The sequence below is a fragment of the Gavialis gangeticus genome, unplaced genomic scaffold, assembly GCF_001723915.1.
Source record: "Gavialis gangeticus isolate Ggan-Ray unplaced genomic scaffold, GavGan_comp1, whole genome shotgun sequence".
NCBI classification, from domain to species: domain Eukaryota; kingdom Metazoa; phylum Chordata; order Crocodylia; family Gavialidae; genus Gavialis; species Gavialis gangeticus.
In genome coordinates this window covers 2,732,106-2,749,043 of record NW_017729014.1, presented here as the reverse complement: position 1 = coordinate 2,749,043, position 16,938 = coordinate 2,732,106, and the positions used below count along the sequence as shown (strand labels likewise).

Below are 16,938 nucleotides of genomic sequence, written 5' to 3'. Positions count from 1 at the left end.
ATGCTTTTTCGACAAGTTGTCCGATCCACTGCATATTATAAAGTGGCACCTCATGGTTTTACAGCACACATGTTGTGGAGGATAAGGCAAGAAATGTTTTGCTAAAGTTTTGTACAGTGATGTTTATTCAGCCATTCTCTTGTGATGAATATATATGCATTTTCTTTAGAGAACCCCACTACTACAGCAAGGCAGAAAACAGATATTACTAAGACAAGTGGTTGCATAAAGAGAGATCGAGATTGGCAGCAAGCAATGGGCCTGAAAAGCATATATAGATCAAAAGTTAATTATACATTAAACAGAACAGACCAAAGACAGCTAATTGCTGTCTAACCAAAGACAGCTAATTGCTTTTCTAAAGAGATCCTAAAATTTCGAGTTAGGCAACATTTCTGATTGACATAACACAAGGTACTTCATGAAGTTCTGCCTTGTGTTTGTATTAGTTTGTGCCTTCTTGTGAATAAAATGGCATTCTTTTATAGCAATATGAATATATAAGCAACTGTGGGAACTGAGAAAGACAGGATTTCTTCAGTCATGTGTCCATCTGTTAAATTTTCAGACACAGATTCTGTTCATCTGTTTCTTCTCTCCAGCTGTATATGACTTGCAGTAACAGAATCAAGTGATAAAGCAAATTATAGATTCTGCATGTATTCAAAAGTAACTAGCCCCCATGATTATAGGGAAAAGCTTGAAAATGTGACTTGCATGCAAACTAAAGGCTTAAAAGCAAGCATCTAGACACCATCCATAATTCAAAAAAGTAAAAACACCCCTCATGATATTACCGCATGCCCATGATTGTAGGGGCATGACTCATAATCCTCAGTTGCTCCGGGTTGGGAATACTGAGGCAAGCCTGATGCCTGACACAGTTGTAATTGTCATTGCCCAACATTTTTGGATAGTCAGTCTTAGCCAAGTATGGCCCTATTTCCCACACCTGGGATAGACCCACCCAACCTTCGCCAAGTGATTAAGCCAGGAGCATGCACTGCCCATACAAGCCACAAGGAGTTCCCCTGAGCAGAGAACTGGGAAGCTGGTGTGAGCTACAGGAACCCCAAAAGTAATGGAGGAGACAGCAGATGTCAACAAGGGCTGAGAGTACAGGGTGATTCTGAGTGAGGCTATGATTTGTCTGCACTTCAGTGCCTGGGTGGGGAGGACTCTTCCATGACTCAGCCACAGAACTGGGTCACCTCAGCTAGGTCTGTACAAGCTGCTCAAGGCCAAAGCACACCAAGGCAGAAATGACCCTGGCAGAGGGACTTCTCACTTAGCTCTCCAAGGAGCCTCACACTGAGGGATCTGAAGAGCAGGCTCTTTGCCAGCGTGTGGATCACAGTGTCCTACTGCACTGAGCATGAGGCCCACCAGACAGGTGCAGCCCTGGGGCACTGGACTGGGTCTGCAGTCACTTGCAATCCTGGGAGAACTAGGTCCAGTCACAAGAAAGGCAAGCCTTGTCCCAATGCATTAGCCACACAGGCCTGGTGCATGCTGGACAGCCGCAAAGCACCACGACTTTCAGCACCAAGGCCAGCACAAAGGGCAGGCACGCACGGCAGGAACCCTAGGGAGCCAGCCTGCCCTGCCCAAGGTCCTGGCACCTGGCTGTAAACCCAGGCAAGGCAGCAGCCAGTGCAGCAAAACAGATTCAGTGAACCAGCCTTTTCAACAATGAGTGTTTCACTGAGACATTTCCAACCAGCCCCATAAATGCCAGTCCCTCTAGCTGCTGGCAGCCCACTGGCCCAGGCTCTCCACTCTGGAGAGAAGCAGGCGGCCTGCATGGGCTGTACTAGGCTGGGACACTTACCCTTTACAGATTTAACTTCTGAGAAAATCTAAAATTAAGCAAAACTCATGGCTGTGCAGACTGGTCCTGGCAGGCCACACATGGAAACTTGGAGATTACTCTCTGCACTGGCAATGCAGTCTCATATTTCTTCCTTACCTATATTTTACTTCTCTGTCTCTTTTCTATCACTGTCATTGATATTAAATAATGGAGGTGAGCCCCTTGGTTTACAGCTGGGTCAGAAGAAATGATTAAGCTGAAGAAGCAGACTAGGCTAATATTTCCTTGGAGGTTTGCTGGGAAGAAGATTGTTCGAAATGGTGAGAGACTCACAGAAAACTGTGAATAAAACATTTGGTGTATAGGAAACATTATCCAGAGACAGCAAGTTCTGACATGAACATGGCAGGCTGGCCATACAGTTTCCTTGGTCTGCCCCTTGTTCTGGCAAGGGAGTCTTCGGCCACTACATTTAGTGAAGCAGCTTCTTCCTACAAAACGTGAACCTGCATCCGGTGCGATGGTAACACCCCACCTCTTCTAAACCCCTCAGGCACTAGCCATGCACATACATTCCTGATTTTGCCCACAGGCCTTAACCCATGCGGGAGGAACCCTACTGCCACAGGAAAAATGTCATTACATCCTCCATACCCATCCACCAATCGTTGGTCTCTCAGCTGACATGAGTAATGATTTTCCATGAACACCTCCTTGCCAAGACCAGTCTACAACTACCAGCTAGATGGCAGAGGAAAACATACCTAGCTCTGTGGGTTCCAAGCCACACTTCTGAGCAGGAAGCTAATAGGTTATCAGCCACCCACGCATCCACATGGTGTTTCCTTATATCAGATCTCTGACTGCATGATACCACTCCCACCACTCCCAGGGAAGATCTCACTCAGCAACATTCTCATTCAGGAACTGGCCTTTCCCAGATGTTGGAGGAAGTGTGGGAAACAACTTATTTCTCTCTTTAGCCAGACAGCTATTTTGTTACAAAGTCATAGGACAGTTTGCATTGCCTTGCAGCCCATCAGCAGACTGCATCTTGGAAAGGGCCTCACGCTGGAACAGCAAGAGGAGCACTGTAGTGCCATGGACATGTAGGTGGAAGGTGCAAATCAGCCCCAAAAGTGGCAGACAGCTGTGATTTCACATACACCAGTGCACAGCAAATGAGGCCTCACAAGTAAATGGAGGAGAGAGAGGAAAGACAGCACAATGAGTTAACCTGAGACTCGGGTGAGCTGGGCTCAGCTCCCTGTTCTGCCACAGGCTTCCCAGGTGGCGTTGTCAAGAGCACTGCAGGCAGATTGGTGGAGAGGAATTGAGGCATGCTATTCCCACCACAACTGTGCAGGTCATTTCCATGTCTGTGATCACCACCTGATCACCAGGATTCTCCCCCAAGGGCACTGCTAGGATGACCCAATTAAAGCCAAGAGGAGCCTGGATACTGTAGAGAAGGGACCCAATGCACACAGTACATTGTTGGAAGTTAGAACACACCGCTGCCAGGCTTGAGACATTGCACTGGATGACAGATGCAATGTACTCAGCCACACTCCTGACCCTTCAATCCTAGGGCTTTGCATCTTAATGGACAGGAGGTGGTTGTGATCTAAGTGTCCAGCACAGCCTTAGACCAAGACCATTTCAGGCTGACATACTGGCCCCTGTCACTTTTCCACTTCCTGATTGCCTAGCCAGGCAGAGCACAGCCCCCAGCTGCCTGAATGCAAGCACCAGCCAGCCAGCTGGAAGCATGTGCTGCCCCCAGTTCATTCTGTCCCAGCTCATCCATCTTGGGGCATTCACAACCTGTCTTGCATTACCAGCAGATGGATCATCATAGTGGATGAAGCACACAAAAATCAAGCTTTCTACACCTCTAGGAACATAGCTGTGTCCAGGAGCCAGGGCTGGGGATTTTTTATTTTTAAAAATCTCCAGCCTTCCCTTTTGCCAGGGTTATAAACAGTTATAATTTAGCACCGAATAATTGGTTGCCATGGTAACTGCTGCAGTACAGGTTGAAATCCCCTCTCTCTCTGCCTCAGTGTCTGACAAGGACCTTCATCTGCATACGCTCAGGTTCAAACTGCAGGCTGGTTATTTTATGTAAATAGATTTCTCAGAACTCAGTGCATCAATTCCACTAGTGGGTCTTCAGCGAGTATCGCTGGCACAGCTTTGCAATGCAGCAGATGCCAATTAATTCCTGGAGCACTAAAATCTAACAATGTTCCTTGGAAAATGCTTGGGTCAAAGAGAAAAAGTTGCTCAAAAAACCCACAAAAACAACCTCCCCCCACCAAGTTTTCAGGGGAAATTAATGTAAAAAGCATCCATTAGAGCACATAAGGGCACATCCCACGCTGCAAAGATCCTGGCATACCTACAACCAAGTCCCTCTAACACCTTTATTAAGAAGGGAAAGGTCCCATCACCAAGCAGCAAGCAGTAATCGAACATAAAGGAAGATATCCCAGTTCAGGGTTCTCTGAGCATTCATGTTGCTGCCCCACAGTGCCTCTCCAAAGCCCATGAGAAGCCTGACTCATTGCTATTTCAGTCAAGGGCAGCCTTCCCAGAGGCTTTCAAGGGATGTTGGTCAAGTTCTAAGTGAGTCAAAAAATCAGACTGTATTAACAACACCCACACAAGGAGTTAAAAAAATGCAGCACGGAGTCACCAATTTTTTTATTTCCCTTCTTTCCACAAGGCAGTCAGACAATGCACATGCTGCACTTTGCAGATTGCTCCTTGTGCCCCTTCTGCTTAGTAGCATCAGGCAGCAGCTATTAAAATAAAACAATCAGACTGGATGGAAAATGCTGTAGATGATTTGTTAAAGAGAAACAACAGAAATATTATAAAAATCAGGTTGACTCAAGCAACAGCAACAAAACACTTTGGTCAGCTGATAACATGAGCCTGGCTTTGTGCTATCTCTGTAGCAAGCAAAGAATGCATATTACCCTGACTGAAAAAGAAATGGTATGTTCCCTGGACTGCAGCTCTTTCCCAAAGGCTTCTGGGCCATAAAAGCCAGGATTGAATCCATGCTTTTTAAATAAACAGCTTGTTAGGCTCCAGCCAGTTGCAAAAGCAATTTAATGTGCTACCTTGTCTAGACAATCACCTCTTACGCACCCCAGAGGGAATGGTGTGGATGACTGGAAGAGAACAGCATCATTTACAGTAAGTTTGGCAATAAAAGGGATGTGGAAATTGCCAGCTGTTCTGGATTCACGTGTAACACCCCTCCCCCTCTTCAGAAAAGAAACCTGTAGTTTCTGACCTGCCAGGACCTACGAATGCTTGATAGCATTCCACTTCATCTGCTTCATCTTCAAGGGTTTCTTGAAACTCATCATCTGCATTTCAGATGAGCAAAGGCCAAGCCACGCAGCACCAGACAACAAGGATTACCTTGCAAAGGCAACAGACACCCATTTCCATACATTCAGTGGAATTTTCTCAGACTAGGGGTGGTAATACTGAAAGTTTCCTGCATTTAAAATGCCTTGGACTCGGCTTCCAACTGCTGGACCAGCCCCTCCAGCAAGTTCTAAAGAGTGAAACACACCCTGAATTGTGCTGCTCACCTTTGGGTCACTGGCTTCAATTCAGCCCAAGTCAGCAGCAGGCCAAAATCATCTCTGTCAAATGCAGCCTTTGGGTAACAAGCTGCAGAACACTGCCAAGTCTTCTGCTGAATGGGTGAACCCCTCATGAGAGGCACCATGGCAATGACTGCTTCTCCCATGTCCACACCCACCCCCAAACCCTGACATGGGCAGCCTTAGCAGGCAGGCCAGGAGCAGAGAAGGCCACAACCTCTCTGAATGTAGTGGCTCCAGCCCAGAGTGACAGCACACGCTCGAGAGAGTGAGGATGCACAGGAATGAACCCAAGGGCTAACTCCCTCAGTACATGCCTTTCATAAGCACAAAAGTGAAGAAGTTTCCTAAGCAAACAGAAAACTGCTGAAAACTTCCTCACTCTAGCCCAACCCTGCCATAGAGTCTGCCCAAGCCCTGGACCCTACGAAAGTCCAACACACTCTGGACTGCCCATCCCACTCAGACTGGGCCCAGATTTGGACCCTGTCCAAGAGTCCCCACAGCAGCTTTGCAATGCACTAGACATCCTGCTTCTGGTGAGCCATGGTAGAACAATGCAGTCCTGGGTGCTTTGTTACCCATGTGGTCCAGCACTGTGCAACAGAAGAGTAGGAACAAACATGCTAATTACTAAGGATTGATATGAAGCAAAGACTGCGCACCGGAATGATGGTTCTGACTATGCCTGGCCCAGACCTGTGGGCAGAGAATCTCCCATCACTCACTCCAGCAGCAAGTTTCTCACTCCCAATGGCAACAGAAGCCTCTTGACTGGAGAGATCCTGGATCCATCCAAGCCCCATGCCTCTTACATCAAAGACAGAACCCATGCCCACACAGACACTGGTGTTTCGCAGTGGCCATGAGCTGGGCTGCTTCAGAGAGCTATCATGGTGATTTTTTGGGTCATTGTCTTGACATTTTGCTGCCTGATCTGCAAGCTGTTCTTCATAGGACCTGGGGAAAGCATCACCCACCCATTTATACCTGATGGGGAGGAAACCCATGAACTGCACAGACCAGGAGGGAAGCAGCAAACAGGGAAGAACCAAATCATCCATGTGGGTAAAGGGAAAGCACTGAAGTGCAAGAGAGATGCCTGGCCTCATGTGCATGCCACCAGCTGGGACTTTAACCAGCAGTAGCTGGATATGCAGTTGCCTCCATTGCCAGCCCAGCGGGAGCAAGTACTTGAGTGCTCTTTGTAGTAAAAGACATAGGGCTGCAAATACCCATCCTCCCTTGCCTGCCTTTCTCTGCGCCTCCCTGCAGCCCCCCATCCTCTCCATCATGGACCGACTCCCTCTAGGAGGATAGCAGTTGTGCATCATGAAACTGTAGCACAGTGGCCTCCTCTAAGATAAGGTGAGGTGACACTATTTCCATCCTCATGGCCTGGGTGTAGTGTAGCCACTGTGACTCAAGGAGAGGGTGTCCATTACTTTGGGCCCTAGCACCAGCCTAGCCAGGTTACAGTGAAGAGCCTTGCACGCTCTGAGGCACGGGCCAGCCACTGACCCCAAGCAACACAGAGCTGCCTGCAGTTACCCTTTTTCTTTTCTCCCTATCTAATATGTTCTGGCCTTCCTAATCCCTCTCCTTTGGGCTCCCAGGTGACAATTCAGAGCATAGCACAGTCACCTCATACTGCCTGCATCCTTCTCATCCACCACCCTGACTGAAGCAGCAACCCCTCTTCCCCTGGAAGGCTAAGCAAAGACCCTTCTCACTTCCCTGCAGGCCTCCCCAAATCCCCGTGCCACCACCTCTGAATGATCCAAGGCAGTTGGGGTATTTGGCAGCACAGCACAGATGAACTTGGCACAAGGCCGTGTGTACTCAGCAGTTCTATTCTCCAACACCCATAGCAGAAAGGGGCCCTCATCTCCCTGCACTGGAGTCTGGAGAGAGCACAGGCCCTCTCCAGGGTCTAGTGGCAATGCTACAGGGGCAGCACCTTCAGCTCAGGAAGCACAGACTGAGAGTCCTGCATGGCTTGTTAGCCAGATGGCCTCCAAGCACTGGGTGCAATGACGGGAGGAGTCCCTGCAGCTGAAGGCAGGCAGCTGCAATGCAAGGCTTTGAGGAGCAGGTGCACCCCCTGGATGGCACAGGCTTCACAGAGATGCTTCACCCAAACTTTGACTTGCTAGCAAACTTGGACAGAGCCCTGTCAAGTGCCCCACCCTGAAAACAATGCACACCACTCACTCAGCTGCCTTGCTTCTCCTCCCCCCTGCATGCTGCCCTGGAAAGGCACAGCATGCCTTTCTAACCACCCAGAGCACACTGGTTCCTCTCAGGCCACCCAGATCACATTCCCAACACACTGCTTTGCATTTCCTCCTCCAAAGATACAACCTATAGCTAACATGCTCAGTACAGTGTGTGCTAGGAAGATTTACTGTCTCCCACCGGGGACGAACTGTAAATGAGGTGCTGCATTGCAGTGTGTGCATCCCTGGCAGGAGGGCTCTTACAAATAGATAAGGACATTACCATAATATCCCTTGCTATATCTACCAGGAGCTATGCTGACAAACCAGATCCTGGCCACCATGTTGTGGGGGTCACTTAGGAAATGGCTCTTATAAGCATCATTAAGAAGGATCATTGCACAACATCTCTTTAAATGGGATACTATAAATCCCCAAATCATGAATGCAGAAGCCTGTTTGCAAAGCCTCCTCTCCCCATTGGTTCTGCTCACCAGTAACGTCTAGGCATGGCAGATACCAGGAACCATTCCCCTCATGCTCACAATTCACTTCACTTGCAAGGCCTAATTGCCAGCCAAGTATCTGTTACAGACTGTGTGAGATGAGGGGGACAGTCCCTCACTTTGCCAGCTGTCCAAGATAATGCGCACACAGCTGGCAAAGTGAGGGACAGGCAATACCATTTATTGTACACATGATCCAACATGAGAAGGGAACCTAGAAGAATGAACAGGTCTCCAAAATCTCAGGGAAGAGAAGCTGCAAGGCCTACAAGCAGCCATTCACACCCTTTCCTTGTCTGTCATTACACCACAGTCACACAAAGACCTCACTTGGTGGCAGGGCTTGTAATCGCACAATAATAAAGGGAACATCCACACACACGCGCACTCATTAGGTGCGTTTGAAAACATGACTGATCCTTACAATGGTTAATTGTACAACCCTAGTCCAGCCACTGTGCCTGCTCACCATGTGGCAGGTGCACCAGCCTCACTTTACATTATATACCCACAGGCCTCGAGGAAGAACGAACAAAGTGGCAAACCTCTGCCAGTGCTTCACCCACATCAGGACCTATCTCCAGCTGTGCCGGCTGGTGCAGAGATGCAGCTCCCCAGTGGGAAGTTAAGCAACTGCACCAGATGGAGCTAATAGATTGCAATAGATCAACCTGCTGTCCCTTGAAACTGCAGTGCAGGGCTTGGAACATGCTCTGCAGGTCCTTGGGATGTGGTGAGGCAGAGCGCCCTTCCCACTAGCCTTACAACAAAGCCCTCTGAGCAGCTGGCACTGGGGAAGGAGCTTAGGAGAGGTTTGCAGGGCAGTGAGCTGATAGATATGCACTACTGGGTACAGGATAAGAGCCAGCCATGGGACCAGGGTCAGCAGCAGGTCCTGGCTCTCTGGCTCTGTGCTGGCAGCATTGAGCAATCAAATTCCCAACAAAAGAAGCCTGCTAGCCCTGTCTACAGTTGTTGGACATCACCCAGTAAGGCCAAGTAGCTAGAGTTCAGTGGGAGTGAAAAACTGCAGCCACTGCCAGCCAGGTACTTTAAGTGACTCTGTCTCATAAGTGATTTCCTTGAAAAGGCACAAATTTGTGATGCTGGTCCCTCCCTGCCTGCAGAGCACTTCACACCAGACACTCTTAGCACAGTCCTGCTCCAGCCAGGCTATTCATCCCTCCAGCACCTGAAGTGAACACATGCAGCACGTGAGGAGTGTGCCAACACAGCTCTGGACAGCTGCAGCAACAGCTCCTCCTGCCTTTGCTGCTGCTGCCTGCTCCCTGAGAAGGCCCTGGGACTGGGGTCCAGAGGCAGCCCTAGGCAAATGCTGGCCCCCTAGGAACCATTGCAGAGGAATGCCTCATGTGGAAAACCATGTTGCCTGGTCCTATCCCAAAGGCAACTTCTTTTTCCTCAGCTGAACTTGCTGGGAAGAAAGGTTCAACACAAAATAGCTCAAACTCAATCTACTGATGGAAAGTTTTCTAAGCAAAGCCCTCAGTGAATCTTCCCCTTTTTTCTGTCTTTGGCCACCAGCTTTGGCAAGTACACAGTTCCAGCCTCTTAGACTAAGCCCAGCCACATTTCAGAAATGCCTGTGCAGGTATGAGCCAGCATCTGCTACTCAGGTGCCCAGATCTTACCCATCCCTGGACTCCAAAGTCCTGCATGCAGAAGGCTAGAATCACCCTCCCAAAGTGGCCACCCCTCAGCAGAACCCAGCCACAGTAAGTTAGCCTCTTTCCAGAGCACAAGGCCGTACCTCTTTCTTCCTCCGCTTCACTTTGGAAGTCTTGCTTTCCTTAAGCTTCTTGGATTTCTTTTTCTTTTGTGCAATCACTGGCTCCTCTGGATAAAACTCCTCCAGGCCCTCCAAGACCCCATCCTCTTCTTCTGGGGACAAAATAGAGAGGTTACCAGCTTTCTTGCACACATGCACAATACACAGGATTCACCTTCACTCCCCAGAATGCTGGGTGAACAGCTCTGTCAGGACATGATATGGTTTCACCTGAGCATGAGTGACATAAGAAAGAGGCCCAAATGCACAAACAGCCTTTCTGAGCTCCAGCAGTATTGGGTGCCTCATAGGCAATTCCCATGAACCTGCTAGATGCTCAGGAAATACTTAGAAATGCAATTTTCCATGGTCAAGACAGTTTTTACCCCTTGATTCCTGCACTCCATGCTCAGTATTACACTTGCTTCTGCTTAATGTACATATTCAAATGACTGGCTGTGCTCATCTAGATGGTGAACAGCCAAGTACAGCAAACTGCACACACCAACGGCACCTGAAGCGCTGCATTCACTTTTGGGCCTCACACTTCACGAAAGATGTGGACAGTTTGGAAAAATTTCAGCACAGGGCAAAAAAAAAAAAGTTAAGGGCTCAGAGGCAAGACTTATGAGGAAAAGCTGAAAGAACTAGGGTGATTTAGCCTGGAGAAGAGAAGACTGAGAGGGGATTTGATAAGTCTTCAAATACTTAAAAGGTGATTATAAAGAGGATGGAGATGGGCTTTTTTCTGTGGTCATAGGGGACAGGACTAGGAACAATGGCCTCAAGCTTCAGCAGGGGAATTTAGGAGGAACTTTCTGACTGTGAGAGAGGTCAGGCATTGGAACAGGCTAGCTAGAGAAACTGTAGAATCTCCATCCTTGGAAACTTTTAAAAGCAGGTTAGACAGACACTTGGCTGTGATAACTTAGTCAGAGATGATCCTGTGTTGAGCAGGGAGCTGGACTAGATCAGCATTTCTCAACCTGTGGGTCATGACCCAGAAGTGGGTCTCAAGAACATATGAAAGGGTCGCAAACAAACTTTAAAAATGGATTCTCTTTTAAAAGAGAAAAATGTAGGAAACGATGGCTGTTTCCCTGTAGGCTGTAAAGAGTTCCAGCCTGCAAGGGGCTGCTTGGGGCCCCCGTGCCCCACACAAACCCCACCTTGCCTCACACGCCCACCCCCTGCCCCACACACTATGGGGCTGGGGCATGGGGGTGGAGGAAAGCAGGTTGGGAGTGAGGGGCACAGGGTTGGGACTGGCCATTAGTGTTCACAAGCAGGTCTTCGTACAAAAAAGGTTGAGAACCACTGGATTAGATGACCTCGTGAGGTCCCTTTCAGTCCTACTTTCCTATGATCCTATACCAGAGGTTGGAGTTACAAACAAGTCAGTCAAGGGATTAGTGACCATTGTGGCCATTATTCTGAGTGCTCCAGTTTCCATTTATATGAAGGCAGACACTTGTCCATACCCTGGCTGGAGAGGGGAAGGTCCAACAGGATTTGCCAATGTGGTCTAACAGGCAGCCAGACTAAAACCACTGGGTGATATGAGCCAGGCAGCTTGCAGCATCCCAGTGGAAGAAGACTCCAATAGCAGGAGCTGAGAGGGAAGCAGGCATGGTTTGTAAAGTTCTTGTATCTCAGTCACCTCAGGTGTTCAGGGCAAAAGAGCAAAGCAGAAGGGAGGGATGCTGCACACACAGGCTCGGGGCTATCACATCATCTGCAGTCTTCCCGAACAAGGCCTTGGCAAACAGATCGCACCAGGTCTGAAAGCTAAGAACCTGAGGGCTCTAACCCCCGTGCAGACATGGGTTTCCTCTGAGGCTCTGGGTACCTCACTTGACTTCCCATGTGCAGCAAGAGGCTCAGCTCCTGCTTTCTCTCTCTGAAAGGAGGACACGAAGGGTGGCACTGGGAACACTCTTTGAAGATGAAGGGGGATGAGTATGGAGGTTACAGTAAGGTCAAACAGGGGGCCTGGCTCCACCATGCAATAATGTGAGAGTAGCAAAATCACCTGTTCTCGAACCAGAGCCCTGCCCGTTGGTCTGCTTACCAGTGACAGTCCTGCTTGGGTCTTCACTGGAGGGGAGAGCTATCTACTGAGACAGGAGCATCTGGAAGCCCCTAATGTGCTGCCTGCTAATATTGATTGTGGTTCGTAGGTAATTAGGAAGCATTAGGCTTTTTATCTCTCACCATTTAGATTTCCAAATAGAGCCTATTAAAATTGATTCAATTAAAAGAAGAGTGAGAGAGAGGTAGTGAGCTGCTTCCTCCTCTCTACTCTGGCCCTCCCCCCAAAGCAGCAGCTACATGCCCCCTCCAAGGAGCACTGGCAGAAGCAAGGGAATATCTTGCCAGAGATGTGTTGCTCTTCTCCATGTGCTGGAGTGACCCCGTGTACAGACTGACCACACAGATGATGCAAGTCAGCTACAGCACTGCCGGCACGAAGAACCCCAAGTTTACTTCAAACCCCCAGCTTGGCTCCTTCCATGTCTCTCCTGAATACCCCCCACCCCGATGCTAATTGCAACATGTTTTTATTTTTCTATTGCCATCGTCTTCCCAAACTTTACATCCTCACTAATGAGCCCTCATGCTCTGTCAAGTCACTGCATTTTCTTGAGCTCTGGCTCAGTGATTTACCCCTCTGTTTTCTTTCTGCACTTCTAAACCAATATGGCAATAATGCCCCAGCTTCATTAGGTTGGACAGATTTCTTGTTCACCCTCAAAACGCTGCCACTAAGACCCTGCCAAAACAAGGAGCTTAGCACCAGCTCAGTGACATTTATTAGAAAACGAACAGAGCTATGCAGTACCAGTAGTACCAGTAATCCACCAAGGGGCCCAGATCCAGAGCCATTGACCAGCACCAGGTTTTGGCCTGGCATAAGGGAACCTCTCCTCATTCTGTTCAAATGCTCTGTGGTGCACTTGCTTCTCCTACATGCTAGGGTCACCAGAACACAAATGCTTCACACCAGGGTGCATTTCATCCACAGCCAGAATCTGCTGGGTCTGAAAGAAACAAAATGTGAGTCTTAAGCTTAAATGCAAGACTGGGACCAAAAAACTAAACTGGAGTAAAACTGACAGGAACTGCCACATGAGTTCAGAGGATGAATACTGTGCATGCTCTGCCTGTAGACTTTCAGCAGTGCTAACACTGGTAACTCTAAGGCAATGTGTCTCAACCCATGGGTCACGACCCAAAAGTGGGTTGCAGGAATATATGAAAGGGTTGCAAGCACTTTAAAAATGGATCAACAAATTTTAAAAATGGATTCTCCTTTAAAGGAGAAAAAATGTGGGAATCTGTAGGTTCTCTCTTGCAGGCCCCCATGCCCCACACACCCAACCCCTGCCCCACACACTGCGGGGGCTGAGACTTGGAGGCAGTGGGTTGGGCGTGAGGGGTACAGGCAGGGCCTAGGGGTGGTTTTCTACTTAAACTATTTACTGGGTCAGGACTGGCTTGATGTTTATAAATGGGTCCTGGTACAAAAAAAGGTTGAGAACCACTGCTCTAGAGTACGTACTTTTCAATGTCAGGTGTTCTCTCCCACCGATACTTCTTTCCCTCCAAACAAGCTAAGGATAATCAAAGGTCTTGTGCTGTAATGCCAGTCCCAAAAGGAGACCTGGCCCCTGACAATGCCACCGGTTTAAACACATGGACAATGTTTCCAATTAAACAGTGACCCTTCTCCATAAGCATATCTCCCTAAGAAGCCTCCTCACTACTCAGGGTCCTGGCTCCAGTATAGTTTGTCAGACTGCCAGTTTTCTGGACTTCAGTTTTGGTGAGTTTTCTTTTAATAAAAACAAAGAGAAAACAAACAAAACATTGACCAAATCACACTCATTAGCCTGAAGGAAATGGAGGTATCTGCTACAGTTGCACTCACGTGCTGGCAGTGGCAACCTGGAAGGCTGCAGCCAGCAGTGAAGGCTCTCTCAGAATATGATAGCTTCAGTCTGAGCAGAGCCTAAGTGAGGCATCTGCAGAGGCAGGCTCCAGACATGAGGAAGGAATGGAATCAGAAGTCAACTGGGAAGTCCCCCAAGAACCCAGCTGAATCATGTTGATAAACTGAAGGCACCTGAGATTCGAAAGCTGCTGGAAAAGATGACAGCAACCGAAAATATTGATCATTTATGTTATCACTGAGCTGGCCTGCCCAACACTATATGCCTCTCTTCGACCTCTGACTCTGCTGCTAAAGAAAGCAAGTTCCAGGATAGGGAACAATACAGCCCTCCTCCAGAGGGGCAGAGAGAGGACAAGCTCCTTTCACCCCACTCCTGTGGGTCTCTGCAAGATGGAAGCACTGTACTAGCACTGGCTTGAGTGTGATTGCTACTGCCTCCAACACGAACGTACAGACATCTGGGACAGGAAACACTAACTGTGAGAAAGAACCCTGCAACCTCTCTGCTGCACACTTGTATTTCTTCTTTCTGTTTTTCTTAGCTGAAAAAAAGAAGTACCGCCATCAATGGAGGAAACTCCTCTGGGATGTTTTCTTATGCATGTATAGAAAAAGTGTCAATCTGCAAAATTCTAAGCACCTTTTCCGGAAGAACAATTACAATGGGTTCAGACCCTAATCACCATCATTCTGCACACTGAGCTTGTGGGTAACTGGGCTGAAAAACTGGGAGGAGAAAAGCAGCAATGGCAATAGATTTAACAGGTGAATTACTGATTCCTTAATCCCCATAACAGGAAACACTGGACACAAGTTGTTGGTTTTTTTAATTTAGATTACACTAATCCGCTCCACTTCCATCTCTCTCCAACACATGCAAAGTCACACTCTCATTTCCATGGCACGATTGTGGCCACTGATTATCTGTCTGATTAGACATCAGTCAGGTGTATTAAGAGTGAAAACCAAAGGATCTTAATAATCTCCAGAGTCATTTTTGCAAAGGAAGTACAGATCCTTTTTGACACTGATGGGGTGGCATTTAACTGCCAAATGTTCAAAATTCCTCCTTGCCTTGGAAAACAAAGCATAGGATAGACATAAATAGCTTTACGGCTTGCAAAGATGAGCATCCTGTACCTGAGTTCTGAATGATACATGTCTAATGGGCTTTTGGAATCACAGTCCCTCACTCGCTACCGTCCTCGTGGCTTTGACACTAGGCACCAATATCACTTCTCCACTGGAGAGACTGAAGGTTAGAGCCTGACAGAATTAGCAACCCAGCTCTTATTTATCCAGAAATTCTATTTTGGGCTTATATCCTTGTTCCTAAGTTGCATTCAACACAGAAATGCATTTATTTTGGAAATTTAAGAAGAGATACCCACTGGAAGTTTCTAACAAGCACCTCATGCAGAAGGTTGACATGGCATGCTACAGCACTGCACAAGCCTCAGGCTGGCTCCCTGTGTCAGGGGAACTTCCTTAGTCTCACCAGAAGCAATTACAACTCAATTGGCTTCTATGGGTTTGTAGCTGCTTATGCTAGCAGTGAGTTTGGCCCAAGTGCCTGCTTTATTAGATACAAGAGAAGTTCAGGTGGGAGACATGAACAAGGCTAACTTAAAAAAAAAACTGTGCAGGCAGAAGCTTCTCTCTACTTTTCAGTTTTCACTTCTTTATCATTAAGATTGAAAACACAGAAGAAGGCCATTCCTGGGAGCAGCTGCTGGAGACCCTGCCCACGGTTATCTGGGAGAGCACCAGGCTGTTTCACTGCAGGCTTTACGCATGAGAAACATCCACTGAAAACCACACCACCTTCCTCTCAAGCACTTTGGTCCCCATTAACACCAGCTTAAGCCAAATACCCTGGCACCATTAGTACCATTGGTCATTTTAGTGTCACTCGCTTAGACTGACACTTCCTACTTAGGTCACAGCTGGAGAAATGGCACAGCCATCAGGCCTGCTGACCAGTAGAAAACCTCACAGTACAAGTTATCCCTTCACCCAGTTATGCCCCGCGTCCATGAACGATGCATGCCCCCAGCAAGTGGGGGGTACGGCAGTGGCAGGAGCATGACAGCAGTGGCAGAAGCGGGAGAGCTCTCGCAGACACCACTGACAGCGCTGGTGGGGGAGGGTGGAGGAGGGTGGCGAGCACTGACCAAGGGTTGGCGACCACCCGCAGACACCGCCAGGATCGTCGGTGGTGGCCAGCAGGGATCGTGGACCGCCCACAGACACTGCCGACACTGTCTTTTGTAGGGGATGCACCACCACACTCAGGGGGTGCACATAGGTGCATGTCACCCCTGCCCATGTGGCCGGATCCCCGTTCCACTGCGGTTACTGAATTCTAACCTGGACGCAGCTGATGCACTCACCAACCTAACTGGGCAGTTTGACTTGGACTTAACTCAGGAGCTGGAGCACACTCCAGGGTGCTGCCAGCCTGGCAGGTGGGTGTCACCTGTATCAGCCACAGACGGGTAAAGCAGTCTGCTAGGTAAGAAAACCAACAGGAAAATCCAAGTCCTGCAACTGAGGCTTGTTTAAGCTGGCTTGGCTGCCCTGGCCAGTTAGGTGGCCTTAATACCACACCCCAGTGCAGGAGGTTATAGCCCCCAGGACATGGAAGGATTTCCAGACAGCCGGGAAGGGCAGCATAAGCTATGCAAGGGCACGAGATACAACCTGGGCAGGGAGCTGGGGGGGACAGCAGTGCGCCAGGCCTGGGAGAGGGAAAGGCAAGGGAGGGAGACGCTGAGGGGTCTACACCGGGGTGCCCTAGGAGGGGAAAGGATGACAGTACAGACTGAAGGCAACGTGCGAGGAAACAACAGCCTGACACCAAGGTAGGGAAAGTTTATGGCAGCCACGGGGGGCCAAGCCACCGGGGGCCAGGCGGGCTGTGCTGGCAAACGTTTGCACTCTCCCCGGCGCTGGGGCCGGGGGTGCGCACCTGCAGCCGCTGCCGGAGCGCGGGCCGGGCCGGGCCGGGCCGGGGGCGGGCGA

General features: G+C 48.9%; 1 protein-coding gene and 1 long non-coding RNA gene across 3 annotated transcripts in view; one reads left to right on the top strand and one right to left on the bottom strand.

The window, feature by feature from the left end:
• Positions 1–10,448, bottom strand: part of CHD5 (chromodomain helicase DNA binding protein 5) — a 77,974-nt gene extending 67,526 nt beyond the window's left edge. The window contains exon 1 of one of the 2 annotated variants that reach the window (XM_019511606.1): positions 9,942–10,448. The gene's annotated coding sequence lies outside the window, so the exon portion shown is untranslated. The remainder of the gene's footprint in view (positions 1–9,941) is intronic. The other variant, XM_019511608.1, reaches the window with a different exon arrangement.
• A 5,792-nt stretch (positions 10,449–16,240) lies between these two features.
• LOC109293598 overlaps positions 16,241–16,938 on the top strand; it is an 8,450-nt gene continuing 7,752 nt past the window's right edge. The window contains exon 1 of the long non-coding RNA XR_002096339.1: positions 16,241–16,778. This is a non-coding gene — a long non-coding RNA (uncharacterized LOC109293598). The remainder of the gene's footprint in view (positions 16,779–16,938) is intronic.